Consider the following 9,948-nt stretch of genomic DNA (forward strand, 5'->3'; position numbering starts at 1 on the left):
CCAACCAAGGTGCTTTTAAATTACCACACTCTTATGTAACATGCTTTAGAAACTAAAGTTCATCAATCTCCAATTTCTACATGACAACATTTCTCATATGCACAAGTGATGAGTCCATACATACAAGTCATGATCATTAAACTAGCATAAGAGGATATATATATATATATATATATATTCAAATATGCATTATACGAGTAAATCAGTTTATATATATATTTATATATATTCACTTAATGAAATTAAAGATATTAGTTAATATTTTAGATATCAGTTTTTAGGATTTTTTTAGTTTATGGGTGAACGTTTAGATATTAGTTTTAAAAACTGCTGATATGTAGAGTATAGATATCACCATAAAAATCAACTGATATCTAAACTTATACAATATCGGTTTTGTTACAAACTAATATCTATCTAGTGATATTAAAGGTCTTTTTTGTAGTAGTGACCAGTCCTAAGTCCTATTGTCCTAGACATTTACTAAAACCTTGTATTTCTCTTCTACTTCTAAATAAAATTATCTCATTTCTAACTAAGGTCTCATTTCCACTTTAATATTTTTTACTTAATTTCTCATATCCAGCATATGTAGCTAAGACAAGTAATTAGTTACGAGTGTCCTAAACACCCTCCAAATATCTGACAGAAACTAAAAGGCACAAGCTTATCTCCGACATTAATTCCTTCCACTGTCACATAATATAGGGTCGCTCATCTTCTTTGGACACCAAGGTTTCCAGCTTCTACGTACTTCTTCGCGAACGCAAAAGCTTCAAAACCTCTCACTCTCACTCACTCACTCACTCACTCACTCACTCAGCCACTTCGCTCGATCAGCAGCAGCAGAAAACCATGTCGTTGCGAGTGTTGTATCCAAATGCGGAGGTGCTGAACAAATCGGCGGCTCTGCACATGGACATCAACGCGGCCAAGGGTTTGCAGGACGTCCTCAAAGCCAACCTTGGTCCCAAGGGCACATCAAAATGTACGCAAAATACAACCTCTACTTCTTCTCGTTGTTTTTTGTTTATTTTTATTTTTATTTTTATTTTTATTTTCTCACTGTTTTTTTTTTTTGATCCAGGCTTGTTGGTGGAGCCGGAGACATCAAGCTCACTAAAGATGGCAACACTCTCCTCAAAGAAATGGTACGGTTTTTTCTCCAAACCCTAGATCTCCTGTTGCTATAATCGCTTTTTGCAGAAGGTGCTTGTTTAGCTATTAGTTGTATATAGCGGTTCAAATTAGGGTTTAATAATTTCTGCATTGGATCAAAATGCGAAATGAAGCAGTATTCAGTAACTGAGGCTCTGTTAATGGATTTGTTTATGTTAATGACTTGAATATTTCCAAATGTATAAACCCTGAGGTGCAGTCAAGTGTGGTTTAGGGTTTCCTCCAAATGGTTGTATGGATTTGGCTATTAAATGTGTTTATCTATCATGTTCCTGTATCTCCTGTCATTATTATGGTATGTTGAATGGTGTTTCCTTCAAATGGTTGCAGCAAATTCAAAACCCGACAATGATTATGATTGCAAGGACAGCTGTTGCTCAAGATGACATAAGTGGAGATGGCACCACGTCCCTGTTCATGGGCGAGCTTATGAAATAATCAGAACGATACATTGATGAAGGTTGATTGTCACAGACTTGCAGTTACCTTTTAACTGATTATAGAGCAACTTGATCTCTGGTTCTTCATATAAAGATCAATGTCTATATGGTTACTTTTAGAGCTTTGCACCTTGTGGTTCTGCAAAATTCCTCTATTCAATCTAATTATTTCATTTCTTCCTTTTTCTTTATGCATCTATGAAATGGTGCCACACCTGAATATAAATATTCTAGATTTTCATGTAGCACCTGTCTGTTCTTTGGAGTTTTTATATGGGAATCACGGCCTTCCATATTGTTGAAAATATAATAAAAGAGTAAAGGTTATTCTTGCCCTATATATTTTATTACTTAAAGAAGTTGCACTTTTGTTTAAAGGGAATATCTAAATCTAATTGAACTTCTCAACCTCCCATGGGATGAGCTTCTATTTTAGAATTTGAGGCATCTTTTATTTATGAGTAATGCTATTTGGACCAAATGAGAGGGACCAAGTGAGGTGTCACTTGGGGAGATGTGGAGATGAGGACCACTTCCCAAGTGACACCTCACTTGGTCCCTCTAATTTGGTCCAAATAGCATTATTCTTTATTTATATCAGATGCTATCAATTCAGTTAAATTTGTTCTAGCTTAAGTGGGAAATGAGGGTCTGCTAATTGGTTGTATCACCAGTTGTATTGTTTTTAAGATCTGGAAATCAAGCAGCTGTTTCAGTCTTGGTTATAATATGAGAAAGCAGACACTTGTTGGGTTGACTGGAAACATGTTGATATGTTGTTTTTATGTTTTTTTTTTTTATTGTGTGCCCTTGGTAATGAGTTTATGTTTCTTCCAGGGATGCACCCACGTGTCCTGGTTGATGGTTTTGAGATTGCCAAAAGGGCAACGCTTCAATTCCTTGAAAATTTTAAAACCCCTGTGGTGATTGGCAATGAACCCGACAAAGATATTCTAAGAATGGTAGCAAGGACAACTGTACGAAGGAAGGTATCTTATATTCCGTTTTATTTATTTTATTTTAGTTCTTTGTGTGGAAAGCTTTTAGGGAAGAGTGGGGGTTTGCTTTGCTCCTAGGTCTTCATCCTGCTCTGAAAATAAATGAAAGATTTTTACATGTTGTATCATGTGGTTTTTGTAAGAGTGCTTGAACGATTGCTTATTTCACTTATGCTTCTGATTTTCAACTTGTTAAGTGGCTTATGGAATTTAGAATTTGTCGTAGACATCTTGCGTCTTGATGTGTGACAGACTATGGTTTCACAAATGACAGGTTCTTTGCATTCGCAAGCCTGAGGAAGCCGCTGATCTGTTTATGGTGGAGATTATGCACATGCGCCATAAATTTGATGTAGATACACGTTTGGTATGTTAATATCTTATATTTTCTGCTCTACCTTTCAGATACTCCTTATATTTCGATGAATAATGATAATGCTGCCTAGTAATTACTCAACTGTTTTGATTGCATGGCACAAGCTTAATAGTGGATTTGTTTATGGAATAGAAGTAACTGTTCTCCTGCAGGTTCTCAGTTCATTTATTTTCTATTCTAGTTTGAGGGTCTTGTCCTTGATCATGGTTCTAGGCATCCTGATTTGAAGCGGCGAGCAGAGAATTGTTACATCTTGACATGTAATGTATCTTTGGAGTATGAGAAAATTAAGGTAAAATAACATCTTTATGTAACTATGTTTATAACTTTATATCCAAATGTCCTTATAATGGTGGATGTGGACCTGTGGTGTTAGATATGGGGCTCTTTGTTTCTTTCAGCAAAGGCCATTGTGTTGGAAGTATCTTCTTTTGGATTGTGCTTCCTATATGTCGCTCACTTTTTATTCATAAATATTATAATTGAGATAGCAGTGTCTTGAACAGTTAGCATCCTCTGTTCTTATGATTTCTGATCATTATGAATTTGATGGTTTTCCTCTCAGTGAAGTAAATTCAGGCTTTTTCTATTCAAATGCGGAGCAGAGAGAAGCAATGGTTGCAGCTGAAAGGCGGTTGACGAAAGAGTTAGTAAAATCATTGAGCTGAAAAATAAGGTATAGTTTCACACTTATGCATGATATTGATGTAGTACACTAGCATGATATTTTCCTCCTGTCAAATGTGTATGTAATCTTCTGTTCCCATGGTTTTGTAGATTATTGCTCTGAGAAGGGCAAAGAGAAGAAATATGGAACGTTTGGTTTTGGCTTGTGGAGGGGAGGCTGTAAATTCTGTAGATGATTTAACTCCTGATTGCCTTGGTTGGGCTGGACTTGTGTACTAGCATGTTCTTGGTGAAGAGAAGTATACGTTCATTGAAAATGTTAAGAACCCTCATTCTTGTACAATCTTAATCAAGGGTACTCTGTTGGTAGCTCTACCTAGCTTGCAAAATCTATATATAATTCTTGTTTTCTATCAACTAGTCAGTAATTTATCTGGCATCATTCTGTTGCCATTGGTAAGTCCTGCGCGCGGTGATGTAATCTTTATTGTCACTTTTAATGTTGCAGGGCCTAATGGCCATACCATTGCCCAGATTAAGGACGCTGTTCGTGATGGCCTGAGGGCAGTTAAAAATACAATTGAAGATGAAGCTGTTATCCTAATAAGTTTTGTTCAATTAGAAATTTCTAGGGAATCTTGCAATCATATTTTGTTTTTCTTTTTTTGTTTTGAATTTTTGTCTTCCACATGTTTGTATGCTTTGGGCACAAGTTGTGGCTTCTGGTGTATATATTAGATTGTGATTTCTGTATGTTTTTCATTTGTGACTCAGGGTGCTGGAGCTTTTGAAGTTGCAGCCAAACAATATCTACTAAATGAAGTAAAGAAAACTGTTCCAAGGGGTAATAGAATACTTCCCTCAATTTCCATGTAGGAAATACTTTTTAAGTGCCTCTTTCTAAGCGTTTTTCTTTTTTATGTTGAATTTTTGGCCGCCGAAGTTTACCTTTTTGTTTTCAGTGCAATGAATTGGTTGAGACTATTTTAATGTAACTGACCGAGGGAAGTTGTGTTGTTGAGGATGGTAAGAGGGAATCTGAATTTGAATCTACTGCAGAATTTTAATTATGAATGAGGAATGTGTAATATGGACATCTAGATTGTTTGAAACAAAACCAGGTGGAAGAATTATACGGTTTTGGTTGGACCTCTAACCTTGAATTTGCAACTATTAATATAATTTTTGAATTGTTATTACTCTTTGTGTCAATTATACAATAAAATATAAGTTCCTTAAAGTTCTGTTTACCATGACCAAAGTGATTTTCATAATTGAGAACCAAGGCCAGCACAAAGAGAAAAAATAGCCATAATGACAAAATTTTGCTCTTACGTGTTAGAAATGAATGCATACCATAGGTCCATAGTATTGGCCAGGTTTTCCATCCTACAAATAGTACATAAATTCAAGATGGAAGTGATTTATGTGTGACAAATTTAATCAAGAAAATTTTACATGATCCATATGAAAACTTCAAAAGTAATTTTCATTAGGAGATATTTCACTCACCACCTCTGCCCATTAACTGAACCGCAGAAGAAATCAAAATCAAACAACTTAATTATGAAAATATGAACCAGTGGTGAATAAAATGCACATCCTGTTTAAAGAAAAAAAAAAAAATTGTTGCTGGAATATGTGATAACAAGGAAAAGATTCTACATTAAGTGCTCCATTAAGGATCAGGAAGTTAAAACATGGCACTGGATAATGGCCATGATCATATATAGATGAATATCAAGGCTATATACGGCTTGCACCAACGAGGGGTCAACCTCTTCAAATTTGGCCTTAAAAGGAATTGAGCAAAAAACAAACAGATCGAACAAACAATAAACCTATTATGCACTTGGATTACTAAGGGGCTGTTTGTCGTTTTACAAAATAATAAACACACATAATTCACGTTTGGTGAGTTCATTTGTGAAAACACAGAATACAATATTTGGGGAATGGATTCAAAATTGTGTGTTAAATTTGAAAACATTATAAAGACGTTCTCATTGTTTTCAGGAAACGCGGGAAACAAAATTAAAACACGAAAAATCCCTTGCTCTATTTTTTCTTGCCTCTCACTCTCTTCTTCGAGTTCTATTGTTCTATTCTTCGAGTTCTACTATTTAGATATCCAAAATTCGAGATAGATTCCAAATAGGAACCATGATGAAACTTATTTTACAAAACCGGACATTTAAGGAAAGAGTGCAAAAATTCATACATGGGACATTCAAATCCTAACAACCCGACCTTGACAGATTGAATACATGGATCATAAATTATGAAACCATAGGACTTGTTATGAGCACATCATTTTCAATACTTCAACCATGACAAAGTAAGCAATTAGAAGGGAAGTCACATCGATCTACCACTTAATATCAAATTTTCTCCATACTCGAGTAGGGATGGCAAAAAAGAACTAAGGATACAACACACCCATAACCAGAGCAATTAATTAATAAGTTGACGCAACACAAGAAAATATATGAATGCTTCAATCAGAATATAAAACATAAGCCAATTATGTAAGACTTATTGCTGTCTTAAACCATAAAGTGTTGGTCTTCTAATCACATTAGGAATAAAGGGCTGCAGTGTTTGATTAGGAACTTAAACCAGCTAGAGTTTTGGTCTTTGTATGCCATAAATTTTCGGCTGCAATACCAAATATCATAAGGATTCCCATGCATTTGCTTGTGGACTTAGGATTGATTAACTATTAGTATTGCACAAGGACACGCAAGTTTTCCTTGATGGGAATAACTCTTGCTGTGAAGCATATAAATAGAGGTCCCTCTCCAAACGATCAATGCATTCTCAAAAGTAATATTCACCCCATCTAGAATCAGAGACTAAGGGATCGGATTGTGAGAGAAGAGCTTTGTTCTCTATCTTTCATGTTCTTGGTTTTCCTACTACTGCTGCAATTGTTTTCTTGTTCTACTGCATATTTGTGTTTTCTCGGGTTAAGTAAGATGGCAGAGCAAGGTTAGTGTTTATGTGCATATGACTATTAAAGTATTACATGTGGTATCAGAGCCTAAGTTGTATGTTCTTAAACCTAATTAAAGTTGATTTTGTATACTGCCTGCTAGCATGTATAATTAATTATACACTACTTGCTTCTGTATGTCGACAGTGTGTATGTAGTATATGCCTTTTGACTGATTTTATACTATACATATCGATATTACAATTTTTTGCAAAAATAAGAATTTAAAAGGTTATGTATATTGCTTACATGAGTTTTATAAGACTATTTAGTCAATCTCTGTATATTGATACTGCTACATATGTGTATATATCTATTTGATTGCATAAAAGCTGTCTGTTAAGTATGTTCTTGGTATCAAGATTTGACTAGACCATACTTGAAGGTTATAAAACCTAATTACTTGCATGTCGATTAAGTATATATGCTGCCAGCCTGCAAGAATGTTTAATTAAAGATAAAGACCACTTCCATATGAATATCAATATTACAAGTATTCTGCTAAACATGAATTTTATATATGTATGCTGCCTACATATTGGAAATCGTTCATACCTGTATATACATACATACTGTTTGCCTTAATATATATATGCTTGATTAAACATATATTGGCACTACCTTAACTAGAATATCGATATTGCCTTGCTCAAGTTATATAAATACATATAGTGCTTATTTGTTTGATTGAATATATATATATATATATATAGTTATATAGTTATATAGTTATACTGTTATCAATTTTATCTGAACATGCTATATATATATATATGTTCTTTAAAACTCAAATCAATTTTATTACAAGTTTTCTGTTGCATAAATGATATATATGACTGCTTATTTAAGTTCTTGTATAATTGATTAAAGAGTGTGCTCTTGGTATAAAGATCTGACTAGACCACACTCGAAGGTTTAGATCAAGGTCTGTAGAATTTGTTGAATAAATCAAGTGAGCCACAGCAACTTGATTGACTCAAGAATTTTTGCAGATTAATTAAGGCATTGATCCAAATTTGCATCATAGATGAAAATAAGATGAACAACTCTATGTCCACAGATGTGAGTGGTTCATCTTAAATTCATTTATGATGGAATAGTACGGAACATGGACTGCATAAATTAGTAAGAGGTTGCCTTCTGTCCACAGATGTAGGGAACTTCTTTATTCAAGGAATTTATGCAAATTCATGTTCTGGTTCTACAAAACATGTATAATTCTCAGCCCACAGGTGTGAATTAATAATGTTAAAATTCAAGTTATATTCTGGGGATTGTGTTTTTATGAATGATTCTTTAAATTTTTTCGGTTAACACTTCAGTGAACTGTAATACCATCGATACGCTAACTGGTAGCAATTTTAAGTGGAACGAGGTTTGCATCTGTTTTTCGTATGAAAAATTGACAAGGAAAAGCACTTAGGCATCAAACATACATATTGATTAACTTGAAATCTTGATTTGGAAGAGAAGTCTCATTAATTGCTTATGTATGTAAATATGTGTTTTTACTTGATGTACGTGTTGACCTTTGGATAAAAGTTTGGATACATCAACTCAAAGTTTTGGTTATTAGGCTGAATTGTGGTGTCTTCGGTGACCCAATTAATTTTTGTTTGATCTTCTATTGTTTGGAGTTCCATGCAAGGCTAGATTTAATACATCTATCAGGTTTTGCTTAGTGTTTCTTCAATCGAATTCTAATGCATGTAAGACTCATGAATAATATTTGTATAGATCTGTATGCATTGAATGTGGTTGATATATGAATATGAATTGATTTATTTCTTTGAATACATTTATTGGTGTTGACTGAATGTCTGGGCGTAGTTGCCTATTGTTTGGATATGCATGAATTAAGCAATCTAGACCATACACCCTTTCGGTCTATTTTGATTACGAGTGCATATGAGATTCAAACTTGGTATAATGAACTTAATTTTGGTCTAGTTAATTTATGTTAATATACTCTAATGCATATGGGTGCCGTTTTTTAATATATGTGATTTTGAAGTAAGCATTAATGCTAATATGTGGATTTAGATATTCATTGAAGTTGATGTAGATTTTGAATTTTGACTATAAATTAGAATATTGTTTTTGATTAATTTGGGCAATGGAGCACTACTATGGCATGTTTGTTTAAAAAAAAAAAAGAGGAAATTGCTTGATGTAATTATATGTCTATTGCTTTGTATATGAATGTGTTTAGCCTTAACTGATTCAGTACGTGCATGAGCATGACATATACATATAATTAAAGCACTTGTGGTCCCTTATGTGCATTCATTATATATGATTCAGTTTGTAGATGGCTTATATTCATATGAAGAAGTATCATTTTTGTATTTGATCAAGATCGTTTATATGTGTAGAAAGTTTTATATGCACCCACTACTACAATGAAGTTAATAGACAACGGTAAAAAACCGTTGTCTATTCCTCCAAAATTTCGTCGTCTAGGCGTGTGACATCTATAGTCTATTCAGACAACGGTTTTTAACTGTTGTCTGAGTTAGTACATACAACAGTTATAATTTAAAACTGTTGTATAAAGTCCATCAAAAACCTTGATTTTCATCCAAACAGTTGTCTCGCAATAGAATACACAACGTTTATAGATATAAAACTATTATAGTAGCTAATGTCTAACAATAGTTATATACTATAAACGTTGTCCCATGTATCTTTAAACATCATTTTTTTTAAAAACCGTTACATAATTCAGGTTAAATTTAGTAGGAATGTTGTTAGTAGAGGCACTCAACAACAGTCTTGGCTAAAAAATGTTGTTAGTAAAGCATATACATATCTGTTGGTAATCTAAAACCGTTGTGTAATTCATATGCCAACAACAGATTTAACTAAAACATGTTGTTTTAATCACATATACACATCCGTTTATAACCTAAAACCGTTGTGTTATTTCATTATCCACAACTTGTTTTCCTCTTAAACCGTTGTCTAGGTTTGACCAACACAATGGTTATTCAACTAAAATCGTTGTCTAGGTTTGACTAACACAATAGTTTTAAATTGACAAGTGTTGTTTGTTTGATTCAAAATTTAACAGCTCTGCTTGCATCCAATTGAAATTAAATCTCACTAAATCCCTGCTTGCATCCAATTAAATCCACAACTATGGACAGCTCAAAAAGATCCATGAATTCATTAAATTGGAATTGGAGTTTACAAAGTCATAGCAAACTCATTCACACATCCCTTGCTAATATTAACACCCTAAAAATTAATTGAAAGTAGCTTGATAGCTATACATATAAAAAAAGTACTTGTACAATTACACAAACTATAATGTCACTCAAACACTACAAG

The 9,948-nt window shown here is 33.6% G+C and overlaps 2 long non-coding RNA genes across 2 annotated transcripts; both read left to right on the plus strand.

The window, feature by feature from the left end:
• Nucleotides 1–727: 727 nt before the first annotated feature.
• On the plus strand, nt 728–2,689 carry LOC147286305 (uncharacterized). Its single transcript, XR_015121840.1, has 4 exons — nt 728–988; nt 1,088–1,151; nt 1,510–1,639; nt 2,457–2,689. It is a non-coding gene; the product is annotated as an uncharacterized LOC147286305 (long non-coding RNA).
• A 662-nt stretch (nt 2,690–3,351) lies between these two features.
• LOC147286306 (uncharacterized) lies at nt 3,352–4,763 on the plus strand. Its single transcript, XR_015121841.1, has 3 exons — nt 3,352–3,669; nt 3,771–3,938; nt 4,129–4,763. It is a non-coding gene; the product is annotated as an uncharacterized LOC147286306 (long non-coding RNA).
• Nucleotides 4,764–9,948: the final 5,185 nt, after the last annotated feature.

This window comes from Dryas octopetala, chromosome 4 (genome assembly GCF_963921425.1).
Source record: "Dryas octopetala chromosome 4, drDryOcto1.1, whole genome shotgun sequence".
Classification (NCBI taxonomy): domain Eukaryota; kingdom Viridiplantae; phylum Streptophyta; class Magnoliopsida; order Rosales; family Rosaceae; genus Dryas; species Dryas octopetala.